Genomic DNA, 6840 nt, shown 5'->3' with positions numbered 1-6840 from the left:
TGCCTTTTAACAAGATCTCTAGGTGATTTGTTTGAGAAGCCCTGCTCTATTTATTTATTTATTACATCTTTATTGGAGTATAATTGCTTTACAATGGTGTGTTAGTTTCTGCTTTACAACAAAGTGAATCAGTCATGCATATACATATGTTCCCATATCTCCTCCCTCTTGCGTCTCCCTCCCTCCCACCCTCCCTATCCCACCCCTCCAGGCGGTCACAAAGCACCGCTGCTTTATAACAAACTGAATCAGTTATACATATACATATGTTCCCATATCTCTTCCCTCTTGCGTCTCCCTCCCTCCCACCCTCCCTATCCCACCCCTCCAGGCGGTCACAAAGCACCGAGCTGATCTCCCTGTGCTATGTGGCTGCTTCCCACTAGCTATCTACCTTACGTTTGGTAGTGTATATATGTCCATGCCTCTCTCTCGCTTTGTCACAGCTTACCCTTCCCCCTCCCCATATCCTCAAGTCCCTTCTCTAGTAGGTCTGTGTCTTTATTCCTGTCTTACCCCTAGGTTCTTCATGACATTTTTTTTTTCTTAAATTCCATATATATGTGTTAGCATACGGTATTTGTCTCTCTCTTTCTGACTTACTTCACTCTGTATGACAGACTCTAGGTCTATCCACTTCATTACAAATAGCTCAATTTCATTTCTTTTAATGGCTGAGTAATATTCCATTGTATATATGTGCCACATCTTCTTTATCCATTCATCCGATAATGGACACTTAGCCCTGCTCTATTTATATTCCCTCTGTCACTTAGGCCTTAGGATCATTGTGGGAGATGAAGAAAATAAGTGTTTTATAAACTGTAAAGTGCAGTGCATTCAGGGCTCTGTGAGAAACCTGGGGACTCGAAGTGGAGAGAGGCAGGGCTGGGGGTGCCCCAGGAGTCCATCTCTCAGTAGCTGGATGTCATTTCCAAGCTTCTGTGAGTCCACCTCTGTCCCCCTCCCATCCAAGGCTGAGTCCTGTTTGTATTTCTTGCTGGTATGTGGCTCCAGGGCCCGATCAGATTGGAGAAAGTTCTCATGTCGGAATGGGATTGGGCTGGACACCAGGCCTGAGCCACCCCTGCCCTGGCTCCCACCCTGGCTCTGACTCTGACTGACTCTCTGGGAGACATAGGCCCTGCCAGCCTCAGTGTCCCCTAGTGGGCAATGTGGCGACATCCTCTGCAGCCTGCAGTGCTGACCCAGCACCCCCTTCCCTCTCCCCCTCTCCCCTTCTCCCCAAGGCCTGTCAGTACCATCTCTCCTCCCAGTTCCTGGGCAGGAGGGCTGCCCTGCCAGCTGTAGGAGCTGGTGATGGGGGAGGCGGGGCATGAGTCAGAAGTCAGCCTCATAATTGCGGTGCCCCAGATCCCTCCTCCAGCCCACCCAGCCCTCCCTCAGTGGCTGCTTTAGAACAGCTGGTTTGGCGTCTGCCTCCAAAGAAGCAGGTCCCTGGGCAGCAGGAACGGGCCTCTGCCTCCCAGGAGCCAGGCATAGCCCCAGGTTTCACCCCAGGGTGGCTGGGCCTTGGATCATGTTTCTGTGGGCCCTGGTGGGGCAGGAGTGGTTCAGGCAGCAGGTTGTACTGGGTTTGGGTTTGGGGCTGGTTTGGGGGCAGCATGTGTGGAGGTGCTTGTGTGGGGTCTCAGAGCACACGACTGGATCACGTACGTCTCCTTGGCTCTCCCGCCGGCTTGGCGGCTTCCCCAGGGCAGGGACTAGATGTGACCCATCCCTGGTCCCCATACCAAGCGTGGGGTGGGCACAGGGCGGGGGCTCACTAAGGGCCGGGTGGGAGGGGAGAAGGCAGGATGGACTGATGTGTAATCTGACTGGGTTTGTCCCCTCAGCTCTCCCACTGAAGTGACATCACCGCCTCGGTGGACAGGACCCCCCAGGAGCCCAGCTCACAGCCACTGGTGCCTTCTTCCAGGTAAAGAAAAAAGCAAGGAAGGAGGTGGGGGGAAAGGAGTTAGAGGGAAGCTGCAGAGAGCAGCCCACTGGGTTCTAGAAGGATGTTCGCTCTCTCACGGGAGCTGTACTCTACAGTTCATGGGAAAAGGCAGAGGAAACAAGGATTATTTTTCCACTTTACCAGCAAGAAAAAACAAAAACAGAAACTCTGAGTAGAGTTGTCTCTTGCTTTCTCCAGTGGACTAGGTGCTTATCTAAAGCACCTCACACATATTAGCTCATTCAATCCTCACAACAGCCCATGAGGTTGGTGCTGTTATTATCCCCACTTTATAGATAAGGAGACTGAGGTCTAGAGGCATTAAGGAACCTGCTCAGTTAGTAAGTGGTAGAACTAGGTTTCAAACTTGGCAGGCGGGCTCTGGGTGCACATTCCTAACCCCTATGATTTACTGCCTCTCTAGAGCCAGGCGTTAAACTAAGTTTCCTTGAACTTCAGTTTGGAGGTTTAATGGGCTCCCATTTCCAGGGGAGATTTGTATTTTAAGAGAGAATCCCAGAGTGAGTGATGCTTCAGCCAAAGGAATGAATGGTACATGGTAGAATTAGAGGCCTTGAATCATGGACTGAGCATGAACCTTCAAGGTTTACTGGACCAGCCAAACCCCTGGGACCTTCTTCCTCAGCATTCAGGCAAGGTCGGTTTTTAGAAAGGAAACCTGGAAGTCTGAAAGAGGGGAAGAGAAGCTTAGGCCCGAGTGGCAGGGCTGCTGCTTGTCACAGAGCACTGTGATGAAGAGAGATGCAAGTGGCAGTGAGAAAGTCAGTATTCTGTGCTAAATCTGAGGTCATCTTGTACTAGACCTGGAACAGATAGCAGAGGTTTCCAAAAATTGTGGGAGAAAATACTTGAGAGCTTTTTTAGTAATTTAATTTTTCCTGTAAGTAGGGAAAAGGCTAATAATTATTCAGAGGCAGAATTGGGAACAGGCTCCGAAGTGGCCCTGCAGTTGGGTGGTTTAAGAGGCTCTGATGGGTTCTTTCTTTCCTTCCTTTGCACATTTAACCAGCTTTTCTGACTGACATATAAATGGGCGCCTCCTTGGTGCTGGCCCAGTGCAGGAACACAGGTCCCCCGTCCAGCGATTCCTCTAGCAGGGACGGGGCCTGGGGTATCGCGTGTCCCTATCACCTGCAGGGTCGCAGATACTGTGGCTCTTCAGAAAAGCTGGGCCAAATGGATCAGAAGTCTCTGCCTGGGGAAGCTCTCAGCCTGGTGGGCAAGGCAGCCACGGAAGCAGATAATTACTGTGCACAGAGGCCTGTGATCATGTCTCAAGAGCTCTCCCTGGTGATTCGAGAGCAAAGGGAAGAAGCAGTGGGCTTCTGCGGGGGGATCAGACCAAGCTTTGTCCAGGGTGCATTTGTTAAGATGGTTGGGATGTGGATTGGGGGTGGGGTGGGGGGAGGGCTCTCGTGGCGGAGGGCCCAGCATGAGCACAGGTGCGGGGGAGGGGGGAGGCTGGGAGGTGCCGAGTGCTCGGAGCGCAGCCTCATGAGGAGGGCCAGGGGCAGGTGAGGTTAGACAGGTGGGTGTGAGGGGCAGGAAGCAGAGAGAGATTCCTAAAATGGCAGGACCTGCTTCTTCTCCCATCCCCAGGGCCTGCCGGGGAAGCTGTTTGTCTAATAACTCTGCTATTTTACATAAATAAATAACGTAAATCATTGCTCTCCGTTCCCTCAGGGGCTAAAAACTGGGCAGAGGAGTCTGCTCAGTGCACGTCTCTGCTGGACTCAGCTTCCTCCTGTCCTCCTCCTCTTCAGGGCCCCCTCCTTCCAGAGACCCAGGGAGAGGCAGCGGAAAAAGCCAGCCTGGTTCCTGTGCCTGGGAGGGGCTGGGGCGTCCCCCAGCGGTGAGAGGATGGTGAAAGTCTCTGCCCTGACCAGGCCCCTGGCCTGGCCCTTTGCTCACTGCAGGGAGAACCTGTCAGTGCTGGTGGGCGGAGGGGGGGCCTGGGGGCAGGCCACTCCTCTTAGGAGGGCCTTCCTTCTGTCCCCATTTAAAGAGGGAACCGCTCGGCCCTCCAGGGAGGGAGGGGCCCGTCAAGAGGCGTAGGCAAGCCCGTGCAGGCCACTCTGCCCTTGCAGGCCACTCTGCCGGGGAGCCACCACTAGAGGCTGTGCAGAGGATTTCTGCAGGGAGGGGAGGCTGGATGGAATAGCTCCAGGTCTTTCCTGGTGCTGACACTTGATGACTTTCATATTCTGAAATCCAGGGTTAGTTCTAAGATCCCTGTTGGACTGTGCCAGGATTCCATGATTGTAAGAGCCCTGGGGGGAGGTGATTCTAAGACTCTGGTTTAGAGAGTGTGCAGGCTGTTCCTGGTGAATGCTCAGCCCAAGCTCATAGCCCTGACCTGGGGAAGGAGAGATCCAAAGAGAGGTCCTCTCTGTGCCAAGAGAACCCAAGGGCCCTGGGCAGGGTCCTGAGCCTGATCCCCGTTCAGCCTATGGCCCCAGACATGCAGGTCTGTCCCCCAAGGGCCTTAATTAACCAAGGGTGCAGCTCAGCAAACGTGTCCTGCCCTCCACCAGCCTCAACCTCCTCGTCCATAAAATGGGGATCCGGTACTTACCCGTGGAGTTGGGGCCATGCTTCAGTGAGACGATGTGTGTGGAGGCTCCTTGTACACTGCAAAGCGCTGTGAGTGTGGTTGTAATTTTAGCTGCTGTTGCTACGATGAGACTCTCCTTGAAAGGAAGGGCCACATCGGATTCTCGGTGAATCTCTCTCAGGTCCCTGGCACACAGCAGAGGCTTCTTAAACATACACTGAATGAGTAAATTGGGTATGGAACAGATAATACCAGAGGCCACGGTTCCGAGGAAGCCAGCCCTTCCCGAAGGAGAAGCAGGAAGTGCCCCCTACAGGAGGGCAGCCCGGAGGGACAGGAGGGGACCCATGACTGGGGTGAAGCAAGCCTGCTGGGAATTTCCCCAGAGGAAGAGCAATCAGAAATCTTCTGGGACAGAAGTGTTGGGTAAACAGGAGGCCCTGGCACCACGGTGGAAAGAGATTAACAATGACCCTAATTATGGCATGATTGATTCTTTGACAGCTCCTTCTGAGCCCCAGCCTAAGCCACTGAGTAGCTTTTCCCCCAAAGAATAAGCGGCCATGACGGGGCCACTGGCCCACCAGGCCTCCTTCCCGGCACCTCCTCCCTCAGCCTCTCCCCACCGGCAGCTGCCTCAGTGACAGACTTCCTTCCTCCCTACATCTGCCTATCTTCTCTGCTGATTTCGTTAGAATCTAGGGCTTTCTCTGAGGCCCAGAGAAGTGGAGTGACTCGCTCAGGGCCACACAGTGAGATGTAGCAGCCCACATCTCTCAGTTTAAGCCATCTGATGAGCGGGAAATGTAGTGACTCTTTGAGCGTTCCTCAAAAGCTAAGCACAGGAGGCTGTGCTGGAGAGCAGTAGGGTGGGGCCTGGGATCGGATGGTCTGGGAGTGGGAGGTCCCAGAATCAGCTCTGTCCCCGCATCTCCAGCCCCAGCTCTGGGGCCAGGGATTTGTTCTGTGGATTTGGGTTTGGTCGATTATTTGGAGAAACAGCCCAGTTGGCAAGCTGCCCCGGGGGTGCCCTGCTGCCCCTGGGTCCCCAGAGGGCTGGGAGGCTACTGTTGGAGTAGACACCCCCATCACACCCAGATGGAACCCACACGGGGCTTAACTTGCTGCTGGAGCCCTCAGCCCTGGGAGAGAGGCCCTGCTCACCCTCCCTGCGCCACGCTTTCCCTGTGCTGTCCCCTTACCTAGAGCCCCCTTCTTTCTCCCCCTTGTGTTACAAATCCTCCCTTATTTCTGAGTTCTGTTGACATCCACCCTCTCCAGGAAACCGCCCTGCAGTGCGGCTAGAGGAAGCACAGGAGTTATGGGTCCAGAAGAGACCCTGACCCAGGCAGGGCTGAGTTCCTGGAGGAGGAGCTGCTGCGCTGAGATGAGCAGGAGTTTTCTAGGCCTCAAGGCGGTCAGAGGAGCCCAGAGCTAAGGAGGTTTCACAGGCACACCTGCGTTGGGAACAGGGGATGGCCATGCAGTGAGGAAGGACCACAGGGAGGCCCTGGGCTTGCTCCAAGGCCATGTTCCCTGAGCACTGTGGGAAGGAGTCCCCACAGCCCTGTGCCTTTTACTCCTTGGGTTTCACTCTAAGTCAAGTTTGGGGTCATCACTGTGAGTTATCCAGGCCGTGACTACCTGTACCTTGGTCCCTGTCAAAGATGGTAGAGATACCTGGACAGGGGCAGAGCCCTGGCCTGAGGTTCAGGATGACCAGGCCTCTAACCTCATCGCAGGCCTTCCTGCAGCTTTCAACCTCGTCTTGACTGCTCCAGTTGGCGGCGGGCTCCTGACTTCCAGCCATTGGTCCTGGGAATGGAGGGGGCTCTTCCCCACCAGACCAGGCAAGGACTGTGGGATTTGTCCTTCCATCCTCCTTGAGCAGCCCCACCTCTGCTTATCTCCTGAGGATGGGGAGAGAGCAGGTGGATAAAGGGTTTTTAGAAGCTTTTAGAGTGCCGAAAAGGCCCTTGGAGATCATCCGATGTTGTTCACACCGTCCCGTGATACAGACGGGAAAGCTGAGACCAGAGGCTTGTGGAGGTCACCCAGCCTGCTGGTGGCTGAGCTCGGCCTCAGCCCACCAACTCCGAGTCTGGGCTGGGGTTGAGGCCCAGTGAGGGCGGCCAAGGAGACCTGCCCGGGGAGGGGGGGCGGGGGGAAGGGGGGAAGGGGGAGGGCGTGGTTCCACCTCCACATGTGTGCCCTGCCCTCTTCCCTGGGCCCCCGGAAGGCTGCTGGAGGAGGTCAGGTCTCCGTCTCCCCCAGCCCTGCACCTACTGTATGTGGGGGGGGGGGG

At 55.0% G+C, this 6840-nt stretch overlaps 1 protein-coding gene and 1 pseudogene across 2 annotated transcripts in view; both read left to right on the top strand.

The window, feature by feature from the left end:
- The first annotated feature begins 1853 nt into the window (after positions 1 to 1853).
- The window catches only part of GDPD5 (glycerophosphodiester phosphodiesterase domain containing 5), a 56170-nt gene continuing 51183 nt past the window's right edge, over positions 1854 to 6840 (top strand). Inside the window, exon 1 of one of the 2 annotated variants that reach the window (XM_007455029.1) lies at positions 1854 to 1939. The gene's annotated coding sequence lies outside the window, so the exon portion shown is untranslated. The remainder of the gene's footprint in view (positions 1940 to 6840) is intronic. The other variant, XM_007455030.1, reaches the window with a different exon arrangement.
- The window catches only part of LOC103077363 (protein SET-like), a 9298-nt pseudogene continuing 5468 nt past the window's right edge, over positions 3011 to 6840 (top strand).

This window comes from Lipotes vexillifer, unplaced genomic scaffold (assembly GCF_000442215.2).
Source record: "Lipotes vexillifer unplaced genomic scaffold, Lipotes_vexillifer_v1.1 scaffold1693, whole genome shotgun sequence".
Taxonomy (NCBI): Eukaryota; Metazoa; Chordata; class Mammalia; order Artiodactyla; family Lipotidae; genus Lipotes; species Lipotes vexillifer.
The sequence above is the reverse complement of the archived record's forward strand: the minus strand, read 5'-3'. Positions and strand labels throughout refer to the sequence as shown.